The sequence below is a fragment of the Cyprinus carpio genome, chromosome A5, assembly GCF_018340385.1.
Source record: "Cyprinus carpio isolate SPL01 chromosome A5, ASM1834038v1, whole genome shotgun sequence".
Lineage (NCBI taxonomy): Eukaryota > Metazoa > Chordata > Actinopteri > Cypriniformes > Cyprinidae > Cyprinus > Cyprinus carpio.
In genome coordinates, this window is record NC_056576.1 from 36249461 (window position 1) to 36261761 (window position 12301).

The 12301-nt window shown below is 36.1% G+C and overlaps 1 protein-coding gene across 3 annotated transcripts in view; it reads right to left on the minus strand.

Annotated features, from left to right (window-relative positions):
- The window catches only part of LOC109088377 (zinc finger and BTB domain-containing protein 20-like), a 54411-nt gene that overhangs the window by 34407 nt on the left and 7703 nt on the right, over positions 1 to 12301 (minus strand). Inside the window, exon 1 of one of the 3 annotated variants that reach the window (XM_042757100.1) lies at positions 2027 to 4318. The exons of the other annotated variants lie outside the window; for them this stretch is intronic. The gene's annotated coding sequence lies outside the window, so the exon portion shown is untranslated. Of the gene's footprint in view, positions 1 to 2026; positions 4319 to 12301 lie in introns of those variants that run through there. 3 annotated transcript variants of the gene reach the window in all.

Here is a 12301-nt window from a genome sequence, read left to right on the forward strand (position 1 = left end):
ATTACTACTAATATGCTCTTTTTAGGGGTCAACAAAGTACAAAGGTGTTCCTTTAAAGGCATTTTCTCGGTGACAAGATGTTGTAGAATTGTTGCACATTTTTTTCTGATGATATATAAGTTACTACATAACCAATCCCTGAATTACAACACTCGTTTCCAGGGGCGAACTTAGTGATTTGGGGACCCCAAGCAAATCTCAGGTATGGGGCCCCAACACAATAACTATGTGCTCTTTTACGCCTAACCCTTATATTACTCGCTCTCTCTAAAAATGAATTTAATGAATTGTAAACATCTTCAATCTTTTTTTATAAAAAGGCTTCAAATGTTGTTAAATTATCCCATGCAACTCGTTCCGTATTCCAAGTGTTCTTAAGGGGGTTGCCGAGAAACAAATAGAAAATGTAATCTATTATCAAGCGAAAGTCTCCGGTCCTCGCATTCGTGCTTTTGTATGAGTGCGCAGCAGTTTGCGCCGGTGCGCATAGGAAAAACACACCAGTGAGTCATTTTGAAACATCAAGACATATAAAATTATGACACAAAATGCGAAACTTTCTTTCTCTGAGGTTAATATATCCATTCTGAGACAGTCAGTCTAGAAAGTGCGCAAAGAGCCGCTCTCTCCATAAACACTAAAAGCTGTCACTCACTTCATCGCGATCTCCCGTTAATTAATGAATCTCTCTGCACCGCACAATCAATCTCTTATTTACATCGTATCGTAGAGGATTCGCGAGCTTGCAGAACTCAGCACTGGACAAAAACTCTCTGTTTTGAGCGGTGTGTGAACATTTGACGCTCTCCAGAACACAAAAACACACTGGAGCGTTTGCCAAATATGTTTTTTCAATATCAGATGGGGCCCCTGGTTCCCCGGGGCCCGAAGCGTCCGCTTATCTCGCTTATTGGTTAAATCCGCCCCTGAATGTATCACTAAGCAGCCCTGTAAAACTTAACTTACTTGCAATTTATAAATTAGATGATAGTATGCCATCAAAACATTCCTGATGAAAGAATAACTAAATGATCAATCAATCTCAGGATTTAATCACGTTTGGTTCAGTTGCGTGAAACCTACAGTCAGGTTTGCGTTAAAACACCTACACAGCGAAACATGCAGCAAAATGCTGTTGCCATTTGTGGAAAATAATAACTATATACATAAAGAAATACTGTTTTGTATCGTTTTTTATATTTATTGTTAAGAAGAGGTGACATTTAAATCAAGAGAAAGATTTATATCCCAACAACAGGCAGAGAATTGTCTCTACATTTTGAAAAGGCTCCCCATGTTCCTTAGTCAATCTGAAAACAACACACACACACACACACACACACACTCATCATGAGATATTAGTAACACTGGCTGCACACACACACACACACACACACACACTCTGTCGAGGTGATGGTAAACTCTGCCTTAGGTTAGAGGAGTAAATTATGTTAGCATATAAATGCAGACCAGACTGCATGAGAACACACAAAGACAGACAGTCCTAATGAATAAAATATCACTTTTGTCTTTTCTTTTGTCTTTTTTTTTTTTTTTTGGTCATGATTTTGTGCAATACAAACATTCCTTAGCAAGCTAAAACAACGGACTGTTACCGGTCGCTGAATGAGATGGCAAAATATGTGCTGTCCTCCTGACGGCTTTCATCATTCATTATTTATTCATTTATTTAGCAAGCGTTCATTGCGAGTTGAATAGACGGCTTCACTAAATGTAGAGCAACTGCTTTTGGGAACCCTTTTAACGGGCAACAAATGCACAAATTGAGTACAGGATGCACATTAATGTAGAATAAATAAATAAATAAAAGAGCGTGTGATTGTTTGCAGAGAAAGTCCTTTGCTTTTACACCAAGCTGAAAGTATTTAAAGCATTCAAATGCAAAACGTGAGAAGCAGAATTCCTACATTAATAACAAGAATATCACTCGTTTCTAAAGCTGCACACAAATAATGCCATAAACAAATGCGGGGAAAAAACAACAACCCGTGTTAATCCTCCTGACCTGTTCAGACTGATCCCAGCGTGCATGGCAACTCCTCGTGCATCTTAAATACATCGAATATGTTTGCTGATTTACAGATTTTTTGGGACATACTCTTCAACCTGCCACTTCTTTGCCGTCTTCTCAGGGTCTGATTTTTCAAATGTGATTCCGGCACGTGAAAAACAAGGAAGTGAAATACAGCGAGTCGAATGCCTTGCACTTCCTTTACAACAACACACCAGGCCTGACCTGAAACGACCCTGCGCTCTTTAGGCAAAGTGCCAAGAAAGTCTTCCGGAGAGAAGCGTAAATAGTGTGTTTATGGCCTTTTGCCACCTAATCATAAAGTTTTGCATGTTCCTGCTTTATCTGAAGCTCTTGTTCTTGTTTGGGTGTCAAATCAGTCAAATCAGTTTTATAATATAGATTACCATTGGTCCGGGATACTTCAGATTTTTATAATCGATTGACCCTCCTTTGCTGAAACACAGTACGGATGGTTTTTATTTTTGTCATTTTTTTTTTTTTGGTTTATTTGTTCATTGACATTTGTGTTTCTGAATATCGCAAATGGTAAATGGCACTTCTGAGTCACCACATATTAACAATCACATTTCTCCTGCTTTCGTGCATATTACTGGTATTCAATCAAATGCCATAAACACATGTTAGCAGCAGCTTATAGACGTACACCCATATGATCACCAACCATAGAGTCTCTGAAGGACCAACTAGTGTAGCTTTTGTGCCAACAATATATTTATTTAGCTTTTTTTTTTTTTTTTTTTTATAAATATCAACACCGGAGTACACCAAGAACATAGATCACATAGCTCTGTTTTCTGTGATGTTTCCTGTGCCTCCTTTCAAAGGAGACTCACATTATACTCCGTATATATGAGAATTACGTGCACAAATTTATTATATTGAAAATCCACAGACATGCAAGCTCATATGTTTTGTTTCTCTGTGCACTGTGAAAAGGACTCGATTGTGCCGATGTTGTGCATAATGTTCCCATTTTTTTGTAAGCCATATAATGCAACTGATTCAAAAGGTTCTTCTTACGTATTAGTGATACTGGCATGTAGAGATTCTGCTTCTTGACATGCTTTAGTGAAATACGGTGCATATTTTCCAAATAACACATTAAATACACTTGAAAACATTAATTTGAATAAATATCTCAAGCATCACACACTTGGGAAATAACTAATTCCATACCATTTGCCCCCTTCATTAAAGTGTAAATCCCTATGTTCATTTATATTAGTCATTGTGCATATTTTCCCATTTTAATGCATCTCTTCAGTCATTTTTAATAACTGTAGTCATACTGCATTATGTTTTGTGTAGAATTGTAAAGGAAAAAAGCAGGAGTGAAAAAGAGCCCAGTGACAGCCTATTTTGTATGCCGATTTAAACCAAATATATCACAAAGATATTTCGAGATGGAACATTTGACTGTTCATGTGACGGGCTTCAAAATTATTCGAACCCTGGAGCAGATATTGGTACAATTACAGTCTTATCATGTTGGTACAGATGTCCATGGCAACTGCCAAACTAAAAAAAAAAGAAAGAAAGAAAATCATAGCATGAGCAAAAGGAGGATAGCCAGGTAAAAAAAAAAAAAAACAGGAAGTCATGAGAATCCTTAATAAGATCAGATAGTGATTCAGTGACTAGTGCTTCAGGTCTTTCTCCACACATCACACTCCACCCAATCTGCAGCATCAGTCCCTCTCTGAATGCCATCAATGTTTAGATTAGGGCTGTCATGATTCCTCGATTAAGTCTGAGTACTCGATTATAAAAAAAAAATAAAAAAATAAAAAAATTCCTTGATTGCGTTTTGCCGTGTCGATTAATCGGACAATAATCCATGAAATGCATTATTAGACTGTTTTCTAAGGCTGCACAAAATATTAAAACCATTTAAAAATCATAATAAGTGATATTTTGATTTCAACAAGTCTGTGATTCAATGGTTTAATCTGTGCTTTATTTCTATGCTTGTAGGTCACGGCTCTTTTCACAGTAAACGCTGCTCCGCACAAACAGTCAACATCTACATCCGCTACATCTGATGTCCACATGTTCAAGAAAGTACAGTGGCTGTAGCATTTCTGTCATAAAGAAATGACCAAATATCAAAGATTAAGTGGACAGTTAAATGTTGTTTAGTCAATATTAAACAAGGATTTGGTTGCGCTGTAATGTCAAAAACAGGTCATCAGTATTTCATCTGCATTTAATATAATAAATAAAGTACACAGAGTAAATTACGATTATATTGTTTTATTACATTATGCATTTTATCTGTTTTGTTCAATAAAACCATATGATTACTTGCTTTTAGGGATGTAACAATTCACTCAAATCACGATTCGATTCACGATTTTGATTTCACGATTCGATTCACAATTTTTTTTTTCTACAAAATGAGATTTAAGACAAATTATAAATTAAAGGTGTCCTTTTATTATTGCTTGGACAAAATGCTGCACGTTTCTTTGTGAAATTGAAATATAACACTATAATAATATACTATAGCACTTGCATATTATTGCTCTTTTGCTAGTTTTCATTGCTTCTATTGTCCTCATTTGTAAGTCGCTTTGGATTAAAGCGTCTGCTAAATGACTAAATTTAAATATAATGTAAATGTAAATAACAAAACTAAATTGACATTTTAAAACAAGCCCCAAATCAAATAAATAATCAACACAAATAAAATAAATCTTTTCATATAAACAAAATAAAGCTTTGTCTGTGCTCTTTCCATTTAAAATTAGAAGCAACCACTGCATTTTAATCAAATTAGATTGTATAATTTCAAAATTTGAAGCAAAAACTGAATGATTTGACTTAAGTTTTGTGAAACTACGAGCTGAACGAGACGCAGTTTCACTCTCTGCCAGCAGGTGGCACTAAAAGCGTTTCCTTGGTAACCGCTGTAAACAAAGCACCGCTGTACTTATAAACTTTAATATGCATTATACAGAAAAGAAAAAATACCATCTAAACTCTTCTAAAGACAGTAAGTTCATCTCAGACATACATTCATATAAACTCCTGCCCCTAAATAAATCGTGATTTGTTTAGAATCTCAACTGATTTGAATCATCACATATTTGAATCGATTTTCAACTGGCTCGCGGTTAATCGTTACATCCCTACTTGCTTTTGATATTTTATTTGAACCAATTATTATTGCGTCACTGCTATTATACATGCATTTTCAGTCATTTTAAAAAATATTGGTCTATTTTTATTACCACAAGAAAAAAAAAAGAACAAAAAAAACTCTATTACTCATCAGAATAATCGACTGATTGCTTAATTATCAAAATAATCATTAGTGACAGCCCTAGTTTAGATGAAACATTACGCCTTGCTTTCTGTTTTTTATAGTCAAAGCAAACACACTTCAACCAATGAAAACAGACCCTAAATTCAGCGGGGATCACCAAAGCTGGTCTCTGTTACGATGGGCTCACAGTCTACTGGATGTCTGTACAGACCTATCGTAACAACAGCAATCAACATATTCTAATCAGCGTATGATGATCTAAATTAAGTAAATCGCCTAATTAATAACATCACACCAACACGCATTCAAAACTGACCCGTTCACTTTCTCAACAGACATTCCTGGTGTTTTCTGAACAATCGGTGCAAAAATGTTTGTCTTTGTGATATTTTATCAAAACCTGCTCTCTTTAAAATGACCTTATTTTCCGTCTGATGTCACCTAGGCTTTACAGGTAGGGAAAATAATGCTAACCATTTAGGCTTTGTTCTAGACTTCTCTTGAATGTAACACAGCCTTTCAGAAATAATGCCTATAACGTACTGACTTTCTTTCTTTCTTTCTTTGATGAACAATGGTATTGTTTTTTCCAGTACAGTATCCCCAGTCTGCCAAATCTCCAGTGTCAAAATATAAGGCCTTTAAAAACCGTACGTCGTCAGATTAATAACCATGTTTCAATTGCTACATGTTAAAACAGCCAACCATTTCACAAGACTCACACAGAAACTGACAAAAACTCATTAATGCATTTCACCTTATCAATGAAAATGAGGATGTGACTTAATTGCGAGTGTGAATAAGAAAATAATAATAATAAAATCTGAACAGTCCTTTTGATGAGGGGGCCCCCACACATTATTATTTAAGGGAGCATACATGGGAAATTCCAAATGAATACAGAGAGAAACTTTTGCAAAAGATGCTTTTCTAATTCAAATGTGTCAATAATGAGGACCATATTGGCACAAAAATATGAAAAAACACAAAAGTATTTATTAAATCGAATTAAAAAATATTATAAATGCCTTCCGCAAGTGTTGCTTGTATATCTTCACACATTGGTGTACAACTTTCTTTTTCCTAAGTGCTCATGTGCAATTATAAGCACCATTATAAATGGCAGCATGGAGAGTGTTAAAACAGGGCTGCAAATAACAATTATTTTGATAAATAATATGATAATAAATATATATGCAAACTGGTTATCTGGTTATAATGAAAATTATTCTTATTTTCTGCTTTTGCAATTCAACAACTTTTTTTTTATTCATTTTCTCTCCCCAGAGCTATTAATTTATATGAAAATACATTAAAAATTAAATTCGTACATACAGTACGATGACCTGAATAGAGTAATTTTCAAGCCATCTTCTATGATGAACATCTTCTTAATTTTTTAAATAAAATTCATTTTGATATATTTGGGGGCATGAAGTAAAAACGTTAAACACACACACACACACACACACACAGACACACACACACAAAGCCTAAATGAAAATAATTAAATTCATGAAAGTAAATTATTATTAAGTAGTTATTAAGCATATTTTATTATTATTTCATAGATAGAAGTGAATCACTTTTGGTAAAATTTTATAGATATTTGAAAGAAAGTCCAAAGTAAATTTATGCAGGTACAGCATCAAAAACATGCAGAGAAACAACATAAAACCGGAGAAGATATCAGTGAGCGGCCCCCTCATGCCTGTGTGTCAAGGTCATTAAGGATTTTTATTTTACTTTATATTGGACACTCCTGGACAATTCATCATTAGATGCTTTCACACAACTAACCTGCTGAACTGCTGTAAAATTGCTGGACTGCATTTTTTTTCCGTAAATGTATCACATCTGCTGTTCACATAAGTAATGGCTTTCTGTCTTTTTACCGTAAAACATACTATCATTCACACATCAGAACTAAAGAAAAATCATCGGAAATCACCTTTAAACACTGTGCCGTTTTCTTCATTCGCCTGGACAAGAGCGCTTTTTTTTTTTTTATCTAGTTTTTTTTTTTTTTCTCCAAGTGTCAGGCGTTACTGAAAACAGCACACAGTAATTGCGTCATCTCTGTCCAAACCTTATGAATGGCTCAAAGCAGACTTCTGGTGTCGGCGTGTCCTCACTTCATACAGGAACTGTACGGCTTTGTTCACACAAGCATCAAAACAGTAATTTTACAACTGTAATGTTACAGCTTGTCTTTCAACCAGTGTTTCTCTACAAATCCTGATCACACATGATCACTAGACTGTAAAATGTCAAGAACTTCAGATGAAAGGCAGTATGTGTGAAAGCAGCTACTGAACGAGCTACACACACCTAAAGCGTAGGAAACAATACAATCATCTGCTTAAATTAATTAAAAATAAATAAATAAATACTGTAAATAGAGAATGCCCTGCACACACATTCACTTCTCTGAACATAGTAACGTTATAATAATCACAATAATCACTCACACACACACACACTTACTCACACACACACACACACACACACACACACACTCATTTACTCACACACACACACACACACACACACACACACACACACACACACACACACACACAAACATACATATACACTCACACACACATACACAGATTCACTTACACACACACATGCTCTCTCTCTCTCTCTCTCTCTCTCTCTCTCTCACACACACACACACACACACACACACACACACACACACACACTAAACACACATGCACACACACTCACTACCCACACACATTATCACTCACTCTCTCCTCACTCCACTCACACACACACACCTCTCACTCTCTCTCTCACCCTCTCTCACACACCACACACAACACAACGGAGAGAGGAGGCTGGAGAGAGAGAGGAGACGAGAGAGAGAGAGAGAGAGAGAGAGAGAGAGAGAGAGAGAGAGAGAGAGAGAGAGAGAGAGAGAGAGAGAGAGAGAGAGAGAGAGAGAGAGAGAGAGAGAGAGAGAGAGAGAGAGAGAGAGAGAGAGAGAGAGAGAGAGAGAGAGCAATATAAGGGGCCGTACAAGCCATAATTCATTCTGGCACTCTCACACACTTGCATTCTCCTTTTTTACACACATATATTTCTTTCTTTTTTTTCTTTTTTTGGTATCCATTACTTCCTGTTTAAGCAGGAAGTCACTCTCACACCAGGAAATACATGTGCAAGATTTGCTCAGCTCTTCCTCACAATTTTACAATGATGCTATTCAAAGTCATCCTGTTTTCTTTTCAAGTGCATATTTGAAGTTTTTAACTTTAACATATCATTATGTAACCTTCGTGTTCTACAGATCTGTGTACAAGTGTTAAGACACTGATTTTGATCGTACTGACAGGGCTCAACGCTAAGGACATTTTCTGCTGGTCCGGTTCGGCCAGTGGTTTACATTTTTTACTTGCCACAATCAATAAATCAATAAATAAGACTTACTGTTTTCATTGTTGACTGTAACATTGTATTTTAATAAATGATAACCATTTTGCACAAATAGGTCCAATAGTTCAAAGATAAAACTGAAGTGAAGCATGCTATTTCAGGTCTAACTCTATTCCAGTTAAGGATGCACTGATCAGGATTTTTCCTGACCGATTCCAATTGCCGATTTTATTTATTTATTTTACAATCAAATGAGCCGATTCCTATACTCATTGCCAATTTATATAGTTTTTATTCCTTTTATTATTTTTACATTAAATGTTTATTTTGCTCTGTTACTGACCAAACTAATCTTGAACGAACAAACAAACAAAAACATATGCTACATGAAGCAACTGCACAAAACAAAAACATCAGACAGACTGAATGAATATTTTATTATTACTTTTTATTATTAGTAGTGTTTTATTACCTTAATTACATGTATGTCTGCACTATGTTTGTACTTTCTGTACTGGAAGCTCCTGAGACCAGGACGAATTCCTTCTGCGTGTAAACACACTTGGCAATAAAGCTCTTTCTGATTCTGATTAAAATGCTAATTCAATCTCTGACAGTAGGTGGCGCTTATAGAACACTAGCAGCATTTCCTGGGTTATTATTTCTGTAAGCAGCGCTGCGCTAATTAACGCTCCTTTAAAGGAACACACCACTATTTTTGACAAAAATCTCCAGGTCTGGCGGTAGCACTTTTAGCTTAGCTTAGCATAGATCATTGAATCTGATTAGACCGCTAGCATCTCGCTCAAAAATGAACAAAGAGTTTCGATATTTTCCATATTTAAAACTTGACTCTTCTGTAGTTACATCGTGTACTAAAACCGACAGAAAATGAAAAGTTGTGATTTTCTAGGCCCATATGGCTAGGAACTATACTCTCAATCCAGTGTAATAATCAAGGATCTTTGCTGCCGTACATGGGTGCAGCAGGTGCAATGATATCACGCAGTGCCTGAAATTTGCCGGCTGCAACTCTGCAACTACACAAACTAGCTGGGGACTATTTTCAGGTGGTGCATTCCAGTGCGCTTGCTGCACCATGTACGCAGCAAAGATCCACGCTGGATGAGAGTATAGTTCCTAGCAATGGTAACACAATGTAACTACAGAAGAGTCAAGTTTTAAATAGGAAAAATATTGAAAGTCTTAGTATATTTTTGAGCGAGATGCTAACGGTCTAATCAGATTCAATGATCTATGCTAAGCTAAGCTAAAAGTGCTTCCGCCAGACCCAGAGATCTGCTGAATAGATTCGAAAACGGTAAAACTCAACTGTTTAACTCTAGGGGAGATGGAAAATGAGCCTATTTTCAAAAATAGTGGAGTGTTCCTTTAATATGTATTTAACAACAGTAAGAGGAAAAAGAAAATGCCATAGAAACTTTTCTCCTCAAAAAAAACATCCATATTCACCCCACCCTAATTCCATAATTATGGTTTTCTTTCAGTATTTCAATGAGTTTGTTCTGTCTGGTGCAGTATTTTCTCTGCTTGCGCGACTATTCTCTCCTCCTTGTGTCCGTCTTCAGTGCATCTGTCTTAAAGATAATATATCACGATGATCACTACGTCTGTGTTACCAAACTGCATCCAGTCAGGAATAAGCTGCCCGCACTGTTTTTAACCTGGTCATTTTTGAGTTTAAATGACGGCGTTGCCAGACAATTAAAAACAAACAAAACAATCAAAAAATAAATAAACCGCAATGAGTCCAAATCTTGAGTTATGGGAATAATATAAAGATATCGCTGTCCCTAACTTGCAACCTCCCACTTTATTCACTTCCTATATTAGGTGAAAAAATTAATAAATAAATATTAATATTAATAATAAAAAACAAAACGCTTATAATATGTGTATCTGGCAACACAACTGAAGCTGAGCCCGCATCCTCGATCACTCGCTCAAGGGACGAGGCCATGCAACCTTTTCACAATGATAATATTTATTTATTCATTTTTTAAAACCCACATAGCTTGCTGAAATACTTCTGCAGCCGCATCATCTACATCAGCCATACTGATCAAGACCTGTCCCGGTGACCCTGACCGCGCCTGACCCGACTTCTGTTTCCACTATACTCTCTCTCACACATACAGACATTCTTAACTTACATATTCATATCTCACATATTTTCTTCAGACATACATACATACATTCTATATATATATATATATATATATATATATATATATATATATATATATATATATATATATATATATATATATATGTATGTGTGTGTTATATATGTGTATATACGATATTGATTTATATATGTGTATATACGGTGAATGTAAGTGTGTGAGAGTGCCAGAATGAATTATGGCTTGTAATGCCCCTCATAGAGCAGCATTCTTTAATTCTATTGTAGATTGCTATCATACTTGTTTTGCACACTTTTTCTTGCCGTATCTTGCTCTGTGACCCCTGCTACTATCGATTACAATCAATTCATTGTTGCAGTCCTAATCTAAATGGTAACTACCCAACAAAATGACTCACAGTATGTAATATAAATATCATTCTTTGTTCTCCGCTTTTTGTGGATTACAGATTGTGTTTGACTGGCTAGAAAACAATTCAGGCACACTTCCAACTCTTGTCCCTCTGTCAAACTGCCTTAAACAACTGTCCTGTACACAGGTACGCACGCCTAACATAATCTGAAAAAATAAATAAAAAAAGTGTCCATATAACAAAACACAGTAGTCCACACGGTATACCTTGCATTTCTCTGGGTGGTTAAAAATATATGCTATAGAATTACAGTTGGCAAAATTATCAACTGCAATACAAAATGATCCATAGTATAAAAACATGATTCCAAAAAAAGAAAAATCTCAAAAATTGTGTTAGATGGCCAGCACACTGTTCACACACTTGCCCCTCTGCCAAATTGCCTTGGCAACAATAGCCGTCCTGGCAACAGGTATGTACACCTATGCACACAGTTTTCAATGCCATTCCTGCTTCAGAACATTCAAAACGTTTCCTCAGCTCTGCAGCTGTCCTCTTTAAGCTGGCCCAGTTCATACATACACATAAAAACGTCAAGTGCTCTTTCCAAAATGGCCACATAATACAGAGTAGGATAAACAACACCTGGATAGACACACTGCAATAACGTGAGGCTTGTTCCCTCCCCTCTGAACCAGACACGAGTCACAGACCAACGTCCTCAAACTATAGCAACACACACACACACACACACACACACACACACACACAGCACACACACACACAAACACGCACGCACACACACACACACACACACACACCACAAAGTGATCCTGTTTAAAGCCAGGGTCTCAGGGGAAAGAATACGCCTCTAAAATATTTACATAAAGATACACAATCGTGAGCTCTTACCTCGACGAGTCTACATATTGTAGTTCTTGAAGCTACTTTTTAGCAGCTGGAATCCTACATGATTTAAAAATCTATGCATTATTTTTTAAGCTTTATATTTCTGGAGCGAATTAAGCATTGCTAACATGCTCTCTCTCTCTCTCTCTCTGTGTGTGTGT